This window comes from Dermacentor andersoni, chromosome 1, assembly GCF_023375885.2.
Source record: "Dermacentor andersoni chromosome 1, qqDerAnde1_hic_scaffold, whole genome shotgun sequence".
NCBI classification, from domain to species: domain Eukaryota; kingdom Metazoa; phylum Arthropoda; class Arachnida; order Ixodida; family Ixodidae; genus Dermacentor; species Dermacentor andersoni.
Window position 1 is genome coordinate 125,377,108 of NC_092814.1, and position 16,004 is coordinate 125,393,111.

The 16,004-nt window shown below is 47.0% G+C and overlaps 1 long non-coding RNA gene across 1 annotated transcript in view; it reads left to right on the forward strand.

The window, feature by feature from the left end:
• LOC140216635 (uncharacterized) overlaps nucleotides 1-11,884 on the forward strand; it is a 169,051-nt gene extending 157,167 nt beyond the window's left edge. Inside the window, exon 3 of the long non-coding RNA XR_011893209.1 lies at nucleotides 11,819-11,884. This is a non-coding gene — a long non-coding RNA (uncharacterized lncRNA). The remainder of the gene's footprint in view (nucleotides 1-11,818) is intronic.
• Nucleotides 11,885-16,004: the final 4,120 nt, after the last annotated feature.

The following is a 16,004-nucleotide window of genomic DNA, read 5'->3' on the forward strand; positions in this document are numbered from 1 at the left end:
TGCGTACGCTGCTCTTCCTCGTCACGGGCGTGTGCAGATATGTGTGCCCGCGATGTGTGTGATATTGCTGTGTGGGCGTTTCACCCGTCGCATCTGCAACACAACGTCTTCTGCGAATGTAATATTTAATATAGCAGGCACTCTGCAAAAGGCCCTGATATGCCGGGCAGTCACACGAGTCGTCACTTTTCTCAGGAAGGTTATTTAAATTTTATGTGCAATATACTGTCGTGAGCAATGTGAGCGGTAACACAGGAGCCCGTGTGACATAGCCTCGAACCCTGCTATGGGCGATACGTTGCGGCCGGCGTCGGAAACAAAGTGGAAAGGAGGACGCTGTTCTAATAACTGTTGGCACTCCAACCTTGCGTCTCTTTATACAAAGTGCGGAACTTCGCATCACCAGCGCACAATGATAACGCTGTTTGATATTGCAGTTACTGATAACTTTGTGCACCGAAGCGTGGCCAATAGCATCAATGTTTTGAAGCGTAAACTTTCGAGAGCCACTTCCCTGGGGAATCTGTCCGTCTGTCTGGAACGCGTGACACGATGCGCTCCATAAGATATACATCAGGTCCTGTGGAGGTATATCTGGAAATACCTTTCGCTAAACGCAGGAAGGGGCGGCTAAGAGCTGCGCTCTCAAAAAAAAAGTATGACTAAAAACATCAGACTGGCTGTAAGTTACTGTGCACGTAACCGTCTTATCGGCTATCGGCGGCCAGTGAAATGCTGTAAGCTGCCGTTTTCGACAAACGCAGGTGCGGTGGGAGTGCCAACAGTTAGCGGAAGAGCGTCCCCTTTCCCCTCTGTTTTCGACAGCGCCGTCCTCGTATCGCTCTAACTCGGTTTCGAGGCTATATATTTACCACGCGTTGGCGTGTTCCCACTCATATTGCTCACGATAGTACGTTCTGCCAATAAAGTATTGCTGTCAAACCAAGTTTGAAGGCTGGTGTCATTTCTGTATGAAGTGAAAAAAAGACGCTTAGCTATTCCCGCACATTAAGAGGAACGTGCAAAGTTTAATCTTGGTAACGCATCCATAGCGCATTTCACCCCCATACTGTAATATCCAAACAATGTAGCAAGTTTCCAGCAGAGATATGTATGTCACATCCTTTGAGCGTTAAAAAAAGATAACTTTTTACAGTACCGTGAACGTTACTTTCATGTAAACTATAGAGCTATCCAAACTTCTATAGGAAGTGTTGAATATCCAACTGAAACATCTACTGGACATCCAGTCAATGTTCGCGGTGTATAGGGATGTCTGTGCATGAAAAGAACTAACTCGAACTGCCAACTCACCATTAGTGACATTGCTTACTCATATCACGCTCTGCTTAGCACCGCAGTTGAAAAGCTTGGCCCGTTGCGGTAAACCGAATTCTTGTACGCTGTTCCCATCCGACGACAGCCTAGGTTGCTCTAAATCCCTAACAAGAAAAAAGACAACTGAGGGACTTGATTTTTCTTAGTCACAACCATATGAAGCCAACAGTTGATGAAGCCACGGAAAGCATATGAAATTTTTTTTATTGAAGTATAGAAATAATACGGCAAAGAGAAATGAAGATGAATGGGAAAACAACTTGCCACCGATGGGAGCCGAACCTACCCCCTCCGCATATTACGCGCGCGTTGCTCTATTAATTGAGCTACGACGGCGGCTGTTCCCGTTGCCACATTCTTGGGTATGTACAATGTATGTGTACAATGGCCATCCGGAAAGTGTTAGCCAGCGTGCCTCGTGGCTATGGCTGCCGAAACGGAGCATCCTTTTGGCCAATGGCGTCGCGTAGTACGTGAACTATAATAGCAGCCAACTGACCAATAAACCCCCGCATGCGACCTAAAGGCATCAAATCTGCCGGAGTCGAGACTCTCGCTTAGCAGTGAACGAGAAGAAGGGGAACCGAGGTGCCCGATATTTGCTTTGTGTGTGTGTGTGTGTGTGTGTGTGTGTGTGTGTGTGTGTGTGTGTGAGAGAGAGAGAGAGAGAGAACGTGTTTGTGTGTACGTGCGTGTGCACGCAACCAAACATTCGCGCAACCCGCCGTGGTTGCTCAGTGGCTATGGTGTTAGGCTGCTGAGCACGAGGTCGCGGGATCGAATCCCGGCCACGGCAGCCGCATTTCGATGGGGGCGAAATGCGAAAACACCCGTGTACTTAGATTTAGGTGCACGTTAAGGAACCCCAGGTGGTCGAAATTTCCGGAGTCCTCCACTACGGCGTGCCTCATAATCAGAAAGTGGTTTTGGCACGTAAAACCCCATAATTTAATTTTTTTTAAACATGCGCGCAACCAAATGCAAGCGTTCACGAAAGATAACTTACACAAGAAATGAGACGTCCGCTTTCACCAAAGTTAGGTAATCTTAATCGGCATGTTCTCAAAGGGCCCCTAACCAGGCCGCATAACAAATTTTCATTATACTTTGGAAGTTGTTACTTACCCCCTAGGGAGCGTTCTGCAGCAAGAATTTTTTTAATTGGTTCATTAATAGCCGAGACATAAATATTTTCATGACGCGAACCCATGATTTCAGGAGGCGAGCATCACCGCCAAAATAGATGCCCTCTCCACTTGTCCCCGTCTAGCCTGCCTGCGTTCACTTGTCCCCGTCTAGCCTGCCATTGTCCTCAATTTCAAGCACAAAGACAATCTTTGTACAACACATTGAGGAAATTAGATGATCGTCCTCTGAGTGAACAGACAGTACTAGAGCACCGTCCCGACCAATCATCGGCTCAGAAGGCAGTGAAGGCACTTTTGTGGTTTCTCAGAACTTCTAGCTTGCGCGAGCGGCTTTAACTCAAGTGCTGTCCGTACACGTATCTAAACCCTCTCTCTACCTTTTCTCGCTTCCCCTTCTCCCTTCCCCCAGCGTAGAGTAGCCAACCAGGCTATTGACTGGTTAACATCCCTGCCTTCCTATATTACTCTCTCTCTCTCTCTCCCATACAGAATGCTGTAGGTTTGCGCGACGCATACGTCATGGGCCCCGCCTGCTTTCTTTCTTTTTTTCTGCGCGCCGCACTTCCGCTGACGGTCTCGCGCGCGAGCTGTTGCGTTTGTCTCGTTTCGCGCAAAGCACCATTTTGCGCGCTGTGCACGAGGACACCTGACTAATGGTATAAGTCTGTGCGACACGAATACTGAGGCAGACAAAAGCGGATCACAGAGCATGGTCCCGTACTGAAACACGGCAGAAAATGGCATAGTTTCGCTCTCTGTGCGCGCGAGTGCAAGACATGGGAGCAAGCAGACGAAACAAAAGTACACCTCTCCTGGTACGGTACGAAGTAAAATAGAGACAAGCGGACATTCAGTTTGTAGGTTTTATTATTTCTCTAAACTTTAATTCGTCTATTCATCCAACAGATCCTTGAATAATTCTCAAAGAAACGTGCCACTGAGTGACTTCACAGCACGGCGAACTACGTAGGCGCACCGGCGCGATTGACGTCGACTCTCCGGCTGGGAGCGCGCCGCCCGCGACAAGGGCGCAGGGCGTTTGGTTTGAAATGTCAGCTCTTTTCACGGAGCGTAGCGGTGTAATAGTTTGCAGGCACGGTCGCTAGTGCGCACTGTATGCACGGCGGTTGTCAGTTCGGAATAGCTAGACCTGGTGAGGGGCCCTTTAAAGAGCTAGAGGAGCTCTGGTCTTCCTCACTTGGGCAACTTCTATGAGTTTTTCTAATATATTGATACAAAACTTAAATCACGGCTCCTAAGACGAATAACCTGATATTTAGAGACACTCTGTATACCATCGACTACGACTTAAATTTCGCCTTGGCCAAACGACAGAGATGCAGTGCCACAACTGCGGCTCTGTGGAACCGGTTATGCACATCTTTTTTTTTTTAATCTGTGGAGCGCACGTGAAGCGATGAAAGTGCTCTACCAAAGAAGATGTCGCAGCCATCTATCAATGTCCTTTGACTTTAGGGGACATATTAGGTCCCTGGCAACGCGTCAGGCCCCTGTGTTCTTGTCAATTTACATTGGCTCAGTTTGCTTCCTTTAAGAACTCTAGCAGTTATAGCACTCTAAGAACAGTTTACACTCTTTGGCGTGCCCCTTCTGCCACACAACAATAATCGTCATCTGCCTTGATGCGTTTCCTTTCTTTAACGCTGCGAGCCTGGAACTTTCCAGTAACGAACGGCACGCGCGTTATCAGCATAGAACAGTTTACACCCTTTGGAGTGCCCCTTCTGATAACGCGCGTGCCGTTCGTTACTGGAAAGTTCCGGGCTCGCAGCGTTAAAGAAAGGAAACGCATCAGGGCAGATGACGATTATCGTTGTGTGGCAGAAGGGGCACACCAAAGGGTGTAAACTGTTCTTAGAGTGTGAGACGGTAATATACATCATTTAACGCGCCAGAAATGAAATAATGATGACAAGCCGGACTGAAAGACTGACATTTAAGGAATCAAGATTTCAAGCCCCATGTTGTTAGTGTTTCTCCTTCCTCCCTTTTTTTCTGCCCTTCTTGCAACTTTCTCTCTGCCCCCATACCTTGCATACTAGCATGTAGGCGAATGCTTCTACGCCGGCAATAGACTATGCTTTTAATTAAGTAGCTCCCTCTCCGCACAGCATGCGCCCGCGCGTATCGAAGCAGCGTATCCTGCAAAACATTTATACCGCGCTCAGATGGGAGCACATCGGGTGCAGGGAAATGCAATGTAGAGGATGTCGCGAGACAGGGCTTTGTTGCCGATCCCTCCGCGTGAAGACGGCACTGCTCAGTGACACGCGAGTACGTCTTCCCTGTATGTTCTGCGGCTTCATAGCGCTGAAGCTAAGACCAGAAGAGAACGTTAAAAGAAAGAAACAAAGCGCAGGAAGCACCGCGGCCGAAAGCGAACAAAGACTCTATCCCTTCTTCTTCCCTCCTGCCGTCTCCGCCGCAGTAACAGCAGCAACAGCAACGATCAGGACGGCCGTCAGCATCAAACTTTCACGGCCAGGAGCCGAGTGGGCGGCTGCTGTTCGCGGGCGGGACTCCGCTGTCCAGCTTCATCGGTGGTAATCCCTGCTGTACGCGACGAGCCTGCAACGTCGCGGAGTCCAGCACCGACGTTTGGCGTGCCGCTCAGCGCAGGGCCATCATGGGAAAAGCTCGCTCGAATTGGCTTTCGCTGACGAGTCCGGGCTCTCCCGAGCTTTCGCAGCGAATAACCTGCGTCGGAGCCCTGTCAGGTCGCCCCCGTCGGTGTGAGGCTGTGGTGACCGGGAGGCCATGGGCTCGACTTCACATGTGATTTCCGAGCTTCCATATACCGGCCATTAAGCTCGACTGCGCGGTTGCACTTTGGTCGTAAGCGGGACGAAGATAAACCCGGCTCTGCAAGATTTCATTAATAACTGTCGACCATGACAACGTTCTGCTCTAATTAAGTGAGAAAGCAACAAAGCAAATTTGAGCTTGCTGGGTCCAGCTGTAACATAGGACCTAAAGACGGTGTTGGGTTCGTGGCATGACGAGGTGACTAGGTAGCAACATTCAACAAATTCAAACATTCTGTACGGTCAGTATTCGCATTCCTATACTGCAAAGTCACGTTTCTTTCCACAGTATATATGCCAAATGTAATGAAGATTGCTAACCAGTTATTATGCTGAGTGGTTTTTATCTTTCATAGCGCCGTAGCGCCATAGCCCATGCAAAAGGAAAATGGAGGTGAAAGAAGCAAATACGTACGACCTCCCCACCTTATATCTCAGCTAAACCTGCCTACACTTTTGTTAACGACTGAAAACGGGTTCCCTGGATCGACGAGACGCAAATCCGCCGGTTCAGTAGGCGCAGGTCCGGCGGGCCAGCGACGTCACCGCAGTCATCGGAGCCCTGAACTTAGGGCCCCAACCTCCAAACATATGGCATAAATAAAGTTATTTATCTCTCTCTAGACTAAAATAAATGTTAGCTTCCCAAATGAACGTTTCAGAGTGCCACATGTCTTCAAGAAAACGATTCTCTTAGGGATCACTGCGAACAACGAACTAAACATTCAACCAGCCGTTTTTCTCATAGCTGAGAATCTAAACTTAATAAAACGTATGAAGTTTTCCCTCGTAAAGAGATGGAAAAGCTTTACGGAGAAATGCGGAGACCGACACCAATACAAAAAATCAGCTATTTCAACATCAAAAAAATTATTACAACGGTAAGTTGTTTTAATGAAAAGCGAATCAATAGTAAAGAGACCCTTTTAATAACGCGCCGTATATCTCAATATCGGATAATCCGTGTCAACTTAGGACTTTCTGTACTATATAACCACCAGTACGATGTTGCACCATCGAATATTGGATCTATACGGAACTGCTTATGTAACGAAATATTTTAAAACTTTATTGCCTAGGGGTTCAAAAAATTCGGTCTGCCACATATATCACACAAAGCTTCATGCGTCCGGGTATCGCGTTTTTGGTCGATCGGTTTCAGGGATATCACTTTCAGTGAACGCTGACTTGGTGAGCCCTCGGCCAGAATGCCTGTGGCTCTAATTAGGTGTCGCGGTGGACACCCTGTCTTGTAAAAGTGAAAGTACCCCGAAAGTAATCAATTAGGAATACGGCCCCTGATGCCTGATTATAATTGCTGATGGTCCCAATACTTGCAGTTGCAAACATTCCTACTGGTGGAGCAAGAACCACTGATACTGTAAGACTCGCAAAGTGCGGAGTATCTCCATCATGCTACCGCACAACGCAGTGTACAAGATGTTCGACCAAATGGTCGAAAACGTACGAGGATCTGCTGTAAGACGGTAAGGTGGTGCAGTAAATGGTGCCGTCGCGCGACCGTTCGAGACAGGCCCGCGAAAGAGCTGTTGCCGCCGTGTTCGTGGAGTAGCAAGTGTGGCGTTACCATTGCGCAAGCAGCCTGAATAGGAGTTTGGCTTACATCAGTGGTCTTCTCCTGAAGGGGCATCTAATGGCAGTGCACGTTTTGCCACTTGTGCCCGAGACACGCAGCGACGAGCGAGCCTTCGCTAAGATGCTGCCTGAGGCGATGTATTGAACGAAGTTGGTGCTTTGTACAGTTTCCCTACTCTAGCCGGGGCACTATAGAGGCGGAAAGTCAGTGAAGTTGCAGGACGTTTACGCAATTAAGCAAAGGAAAAGTGTCGTGATGTCCTCAGTCAGGCGTGGAAGCTTGACAGAGACTGTCGGTCTGCTCGAGGCAGGTTACGACAGAAGGTATGGCCAAACTTGCACAGCCCTGGCGCGGCCAAACCTGACTCTACTGTCCAGACGCGACGAGTGTCCAAATGTCTATCGGAACTCCGCAAGGTGCATGAACACAGAACCGTTGCAGCTTGAGCATCGAATTTGGCAGAATTTTGTTTGATAGAGGGCGGTCTCAGTAGGGCCAGGCTCATGGCAGGACAGTTAGCTTAAAGGTTAAAGCTGTGTCGTTTTTCAATGCTGAAATACCTCTCACTTGTTTTTGTTTTTTTTAACGTAGGCATAAAAGTTCCTTTCCCGGTGTGAAGTGTGGGGCAGCCTTTTTTTTTCTTTTTGCCCGAGTAAGCATGCATTTCTTGTAGTCCCCTTAGTGCATGGTAGCACGCCCTGCAAACAAATCTAAACAACATGGCATCAAGATACAGAGCGGAACACGACAGGCACGAAGAAATTAACTGAAGGAGTGAAGCCCGATCGACGTTCAACAATACATTTATTCACATATCTACGCTCGACTGTACCCAGAAGTGACACAAAACGAAACCTAACAGAAACTACTGGGAAAAAATAAGCCAGGCAACCTAGGTAGCACTTATATCGTTCACAAAACACCGAACACCACTGCCAAATTACTTTCGTAAATATGACCGCGCACTGACACATTCAGCTCCTACAGCCGTCCTTTGTCGCGTCTTCGTAATTTCTCTTGTTAGTTGGTTAATACTTGAGCCAATGTTTGCGCATTGTCTGAACTTTCAAACGTAACCACAGTTTCTTCAGTGTGAAGCAAAATTATTATCAAGGCCACCATGGTATTTCCGATCACGCTCACGGAGACTTGCATGTACGCATCCTCCCGTCTACATCGAATATCTCTCCCCACATGATGGCGGTATTGAGTACAACACGTCTTGATTGCATTTAATAGATTTGTTTCCGTGGTTGACCTTGCAACCACTGGTTTCCCTGACTTCTGGACAGCTTATCTTTCAAGTTGAGACTGTTTAGTTGGAGCCGAAAGCACAAGTACAAAAACATTCATGCGCTGGAAAATCCATTTTTGGCTGTGGGATAATCTGTGAATATAAAGAATGATGGCAACCTATATTTTTATTTCTAATGCTGTTGTGCTGTGTTTGCCGAACTGAAAATCAAAACAGAGGGAAAACCGAAAGGTCCAAGGCAAGAAAACAGTGTTCAAGCCATGTACACTTAGTAGGAATTCTAAGCTAGAAACAGTTTTTGTAGGAATAATTCTAAACTAGATATTCCGCCCTATGCTGCTGGAGAATTGTTTGTATGTTCCATTTAATATTTTCCCGAATAGTCTCCTTCACGCAACAAGAAAATTAAAGGTATTCATACACTTAGTATGAATTCTCAACTACCAATAGTTGTAAATATTCTACCCTATAGTGCTGGAGAAATGTTTGTGTGTTCCGGTTAATATATTCCCGAAAAGTATCCCTCACGCAACGCAGGCGGAATCCAAGTAAGACACAAACCGTCGTCATCTGTGAAACAGTTTTAGAACGAATATCTCTGGAGTAGCACTAATGTCTCAGGATCTGTGCTAAGTGGACATATTTCGATCACTGACCGGTTTCAATTCAAGCTTTCCAAGAGACGCGCTAATTAATTAACAAGATAATTAGCAACTCTTACTCAATTTGTTATTCAGTGATTATCACATATTTATTGATGTCCACCACCGCTTGTAATGAGCTGCTAAAAAAATTCTGTCTGCTGTTCCTAAAAAAAGAATAAGAGGCAAATCCCTTTTGCCGTGTAAACGACGTAGCACGTGCACCGCGTGCTAAAGTATAATGGACTCCACTCGCTATTCCTCTGCTACTGAACTCTATTTTTTGGTTCAGCTAGCAACGTTGCTGTCGCCGTTTCCACTTCAGCATGTTTTATACAGGCACATGACCATACCATAAAGTACAAGGAACGAAAACTCTGCTGCCAAGCTATAAATCCGCAATTGCACTTCGAGAATCACGAAATGGGGCTTGGGGTGTTACTTTCCCAGGGAAGTGCAGTACATGCTCGTGCTTAATTAATCGTTGTGTGTGTGTACATGCTCACAATCGGTGAATTATTGTGTGCATGCGTGCGCGGTACCCCCGCGCCATGCCTCACGTTGGCCCAACAGTGGCGTCCTGCGCGTTGTCCTGCCGCGTCCTGTCCTGCCCCCGAGACAGCGCAGCTAATATGCGCAAAGCCCGGGCGCAACGACACCGCGCTCGTTTGTTGCCCTTGCCGCTTCGTCTTCCGCAGGTGCACTAGTGTCGTCCCGGAATTGATCTTGGCGCTCTCATTATGGTACGCCTGCCTTCCACGCCCGGTCGTTTGCTCGCCCAGGAAACGCGCGATGGCGTGTCAGGCGGGCGGCGGTAAGCCGCACAGCCACTTCGGGCGGGCACGCACCGATGAGCTCGTCTTCGTGGCGGCCGCAGTGCGTCGCAGTGTTCTCGCACTGCGCGCACGGCCGGCTGCGCGGTTGCCGTTAGCGTTGCTCATAGCCTGGCCCGCCCGCTTGCCTATGGCGCCCTGGGCCGTGGGGCGCAACATTCACGGTTGGGCGCGTGCGACTTTGGCCGCCTCCGAATGAGGCCGCCGCCTGGATTCTTCGCGAAGTTCAAATGATCCGCGAGACGCGGCATTTGTTTGCGCGGACCTGCGGTGGCCTCGTTTGGGGGCGCAAGCGGATCGCATGAGCGGCGAGTCCATTTATCCTGGCGGCAGTTCGGGCGCGCACTCGGCACGGGGGAGCCCGAAACCCAGCCCGCGGCCGCATTACCAGACCAGCACATTCTTCTGGTCGCTTGGCTGACTTGGCGCCACCCCGAGGATGTGCAGCACTGTGTGCTTCGTAGGGAACAAAGTTGCCCGGCTGCGAAGCTATCTTTGCCCCTTTATTTCTTAATATGTACGAATAGTTGTGAAAGTACAATGTATAAGCTTTCCATACACTGATTGGTCACGAGTGACTGAGTCGAGTTTGTAACTGAAAAGTAAGTTAACATTGAAATCAGGCAGGTCAAGTATACTAAAATGGCTTGTGTCACAAGGTGACGAGTGCTTGCCGAAGTGCACCTCGAGGAGATGTATCGAAATCATGCAATATAGATCAACACCTGTTTTCAATACCCGCGTTATTATCAATCAAATTAATCACTGACCTGCTCAGGCGCCCACGCAGCTTGTTAGCAATGAAGTAAGCGATGAACGAGCAGGACATAATACAACAACGTTACAACTTGTGTCATTCGTTAACCCCTTAAGTCGCTAGCTGTGGTGGACTGTCAATAAATATGTTAAAGTTACATAATTTTATTCCGAGGAGCTTCAGACTAGCACATAGAAAGACAGTTATGCAGGATGATTCTTTGAGCACTTTCAGGTGAGTGCTCGTGATTACAGAGTAATTAAATTTTGCTTTGGTGTGCAGTGAGTCATGCCGCCAGTTCTGAATCAAAACATTTAATCACGTGATGAAGGTGCATGCAGAAATTAACTATTAGATGCAACAATTACGAGGAACACAAAGCTATTCCAACATCATGGCTCACTGAACACGGCACATCCAACATGGTTGTGAAATAAGTAAATTGATCGAATGTAGCATTGCTCTCCAAGTGTAATGGAGCCAGATTAGTAAGCAGGAGGTTCAACTTACTTGTAGCTTAATGTATGTCATTTTTTTTTTTCCTTTTCACGACTGGGACACAATTAGCAAAAGCAAGTCGCCCACCAAGGTATGCACCGCGACTGAAGAAAGATAAATGAAAAATGCAAATCTGCCCCATAACAAACATGTTAAAGTATGCCCCATCATCATATCGCATCTGATCGCGCGGTCGGAAGAGAGCAGAAAATTTATGGTCATTCTGATCTCTGCAAAATAGCATCATTTATTTATTAACGCGAAGTTTTGTTTGCTAACGCTTCCGCACTTTGCTGACCGTGGCTGCAGCTGCTTCTGGTGCTGCTTCTGCTGCTTTTCCGAACAGCTCACACACCGGATAGAATTGATATAACGACTCGACCTATATATAGCCATTTGTACTATAACCCTACAGATGTGCCGGCGACCGGCTTTGTTCTCTGCAGAATTGCGCAGTGTAACAGCAAACCGTGCCGAAATATCCTGGCTGCAACAAATTTACGCGATCAAACACACATTTACTTTATTTAAGCAAAGCTTTGTATGCCTTCTTGCCCGTGGTTTGTCGCGTTTGATTGGTCGGTTTCTCGCCGAGTAACGTGGACCCATTCTGGAGGTCGCGCAATTTACTACTATCGCGCCATCCCCAGGATGGACCTATTTTAGTTGGTGAGTCGACCCTGGAGACTGTGTGATATAGCAAGGTGTGCTGATCCCGGAGGCCGTGTAATTTGCGGTTGCGTGGGTCACGCGTCTTGCCGTCTTACCTGACTGCCACCTAATCGCTATGCTGCAAAACGCTGTGCAGAAGATGGCCAGTTCTATAGCATTTAAGTAACCACTTCTAGAAAGCTTATCTTGAAATAGTTTCTAATATGTGCGTTGAATCTGCATAACTGTTTTCTTCTTTTACACGCTGCGTTCAGGAAGTGCTGCCAGTCAGGCCATGGTAAGGTGAACAGGTGCACGTACTTGGGCCAAGGAAAATAAAGTGATTTTCAAAAGAACAACAAGCGTTGTCATTATTGATTGCTGAATTTTTGACCGCGGAATGCTGCGCTAATTCAAAGATCCCTAGCAGTGTGGTATTATCGTAGCGTGGTATTATCTCAGCATTCAGGAAAATATGTGAATGCCTTTTCACTTCGCAGTGCTAAATGTTTAGAATGAATTAATTCTGGCGTTTTACATGCCAAAACCACGATTTACTTATCAGGCACGCCGTAGTGGGGGACTCCGGATTAATTTTGACCACCTGGTGATCATTAACGTGCCCCCAATGCACGAAACGCGGGTATTTTTGCGTTGCGCCCCCATCGAAAGGCGGTCGCCGCGGCCGGGATTGGATCCCGCGACCTAGTGTTTAGCAGCGCAACACCAAAGCCACACTAAATGCTTGGGAGCTGGGACAGAGCTGAACACGTGCTTATCTAAAGACTCAAATGAGGTTATACAAGGTTATCGACTAAGGCCGCGGAGATCGGAAACGTACCGTCTCTGCTTATCGGTAACCATATGTTATTGTCGAGAATATTTTATTTATTTATGTATTAGTTTTTATTAGTTCTTTTGCTCATTCGTTTAGTCATTTGTTGTTTGTTTGTTTGTTTGTTTGTTTGTTTGTTTGTTTGTTTGTTTGTTTGTTTGTTTGTTTGTTTGTTTGTTTGTTTGTTTGTTTGTTTGTTTGTTTGTTTGTTTGTTTGTTTGTTAATACTCTTAGCTACTCCTCTGGGTATCTGTCTGCTTTAAGACTGATTCTTGGGCTAGTTGGTACGATTTACTCATAATGGCAAAGCATTTAGCGCAATTCAAAAAAGACAGGGACGTGACAGAGAGCTGTCCTGTGTAGCGCTGTCCTGTGCTTCTGTCACGTCCCTGTCTTTTTTGAATTGCTCTAAAGGCTTTGCCATTATGCGTGCTTTAAGACCACAATGCACGTTTACTGAACAATGCGCAAATGGAGGTGAGAATACTAAGCACATATATGTGACTTGAGCACTGCTTTTCCGTGGGTAATTAACATCTGCTCAGATGCGAGAACCACAGCCCTCCACTTTCGAAAAGTATGACATGGTTGAGTCAAAATCATGGGCGGCGAGGATTGGACCAATGATCCGGTGTTTGTTTCACTCGGTCCAGAATGTGCCATTGGGTTCCGACTTGAGGTACTACGCTTCCTTCACAATAGTCTGCACATCATAGTATAATGAGGGCTATTTAACTGTATAGACTCGTGGTCGTGTATGTTTGTTAGCTAACGGCATTTGGAAAGCGAAAGAAATTGAAAAAAAAGCGTCTATATTAAAGCGGTTGCTTTCAACTTGACAAAAAAAAAGTAGATTTGTGTTGAGTCCCAATAAGACCATTGCTCTCTCTCATGTATCATTGATACAGACCTGTCAAAGAGTTGGTTCTATCAAGAGCCGCGCTTAGCTCGAGATTACCACTTTAGTAAAACAGATACGAAGCTTCTCAAGTTATTGCTGTGGAAAATAATTGCGAAACATTCTTTCTTTCTTTCACATAACGTTCCGCTAAATCACGGCCATATTCATCAAGCAGTTTGTTCGCCAGAGCGCTCAGTAAGAACAGGCGTCTGTCAGTAGCTGTGCACGTAAGTTGAACTTAACATTATAAAAAAAAAACGCAAATGCCGCGTAGCTGGACAGAACCAAGGTAACGTTGTTTGCCGTCCCTTGGAGATACACAGATTACTTTTTTCATTCCCCCTAATTACATTCTTTAAAAAATTTACACCGATTGGGGCTTATCTTGTACCACAACAATAATCGTTTTCTGTCTTGCCCGCATTTCCTTTCTTTAACGCTGCAAACCCGGCACTTCCAAGCCATGAACGGCTTGCGCGTTATCAGCGTGACACAGAGTTCTCAACAGGAAAGCAGTGAGCGCCGAGTTTTCGAGAAAGGAAACGCAAGCGAGGCAGATGACGATTATCGTTGTGGGACAAATATACACCCCAAAGGGTGCAACCGTTTTAAGAGTGTAAGAGTCTAGGCCACATTTTAAAGAACAGTTGCACCCTTTGGGGTGTAATGATCGCGCAGCATATGCAAGAAAGAAATGCGGGCACGACAGATGCCGATTATTGTTGTCGGTCAAATATACACCCCAAAGGGTGCAACCGTTCTAACAGTGTAGAGTTATGATCGACCTGTCAAATGTGACAGACATTCAGGCGTACTTTCCCATGACATGATGATTTGCCTCGTCCCGGAAAAGGCTGATACGATAAGCCTGGACAGCGACCTGTCAAGTGTGAGAAGCGTTCGAGCAAGCGTCCCCATGTAGAGATAATTGCCCTTTTCTCCGAAACAGCACCACCCCTTTTACTCCCCGAGCTGACACAAAGGGAAGGACAAAGCGAAGAAAAACCGAAGGGCAGGAGGTCGTCGACAGCAGAGCCTGACGAAAGCACTAATATTTCCACAGGATCCGCAAGACGACATCGATGACCACCAGACCGCAAGAGGTTATTTAAGGCCGTCCTGGCCCCCGTGTTAATAAAACCACTCGAGATTCGGATAAGAGTCACAACCATGTACCAATGAAGTGAATACAATCTTTTCAACTTTTTTTTTCATCATCACGATGCTCGGCTTTCGTCGTCCTTTCCTGATTCTTGCGGTGAAGACCCACCTCACCCGCTCGAGGTCGTATCAGTAGATAGTTAGCCTTAATTTATTAATAAGCTTCTCGAATATTATATTTAGATGAAAAGTGTCAATGAAAAAATTGTAGAGCAACATGAAAAACTCCCCATACAGCTTTCTGTTGATCGAAACGTGCTACGTAAAAGTGTTTTTCCCAGCGTGAAAGAATCCCGCGAATACACGCTAAGTGCCTCGAGTGGTCAGTCACGCGCCAATTTTCTCATTGTATTGTATTTCTCATTCAATTGTATCATTGGCCTCTTCGTTAGCGCCAATTCATAACAGGTCCTTCAGAGAAGAAGTGTTACTGAGCCCTTGGTCAGACTAAATGAGCCACCAAGGCTCTCTTATAATTTTTTTTATTAGTGCAGGCTTACATGCAAGGCTGTGAACATTGGGACAAGAATGTGCATATAGCCGCATCGTAGTGTCAATGCTTATCATCACTCCCCATACTCCTCTTTCTCTCCTCTTTGTTCACATTCCCCCTGAGCAGATTATCAGGCTTAGAGGACTTACATAAGAAAGACCTCTTTGCTTTTTTATTCCTTCCTACAGCGCGTTGCAATCACAAGAACATTATTGGTCAGTGATATTTCGAACGCCGTTGCGGCGCTTTCGTAAAGTAACTCTTATGCCCAACGCACAGCGCCTGCATTGAAGTTCGAGTGACCAATTTCAGCAGTCGCCTGTTTCCCGCGCCACTGCTGTCCATGCACGATATAGGCATCTTATTTTTCCTGGCGTACCAGTGTAAAGCACGCACTCTGTGCGGCGTCCATTCGAAGCGCTCCAGTGAGAATATACAAACTGCAACCAAGTCATGCCTTGGGTGAACAGTCCTGACCCTCTGGTTCACCCTCTTATTCTGCTTCGGTACGCAGTCACACCGGCCGCGAGCAACTATTCAACCGAAACAAGTATTGTGATCCGATGAGAAATGCAGCAGCGAAAGAACAAAGCAGTAAGCCTTTGACAACAGTGTGCCTCGTATGGCGCACGGCGTTTTTCCCCCTGCCGCACACTGCTTATAGCGCACAACGGGCTCGTTGCCTGCTGCTGACCACCCAGGTAGGCTTAAGGTGTTCGTGTGTGTGCGTGCCCATTCAAGCGTGGTCACAGGCAGGCTGCTTATGAAGGCGCCGTGCAACCGGCCTTGGCGTTTATTTTCAGAACCGGCGCCTTCTGTCCGCTTTTCAGTGGCTAGATAACTGCGGACCCGCAGGAAAAGATTGCGACTGACCTGCTCGTAACCTCACTGTAGCGCAGCGCTTGCGGAACACTCCTTGGCATTCTACCACGCGCAGAGAGTATGCGCGACTCGCTTAGCTGAAGCGTGTAGTTGGCTCGTTTTATAGTTCCTAATCCTACAGATCTGACATTTCTAAAGTTGTTTTCGTGTTCTGTCATAAGAGATAACCATAACTCACCCAATTCTTTC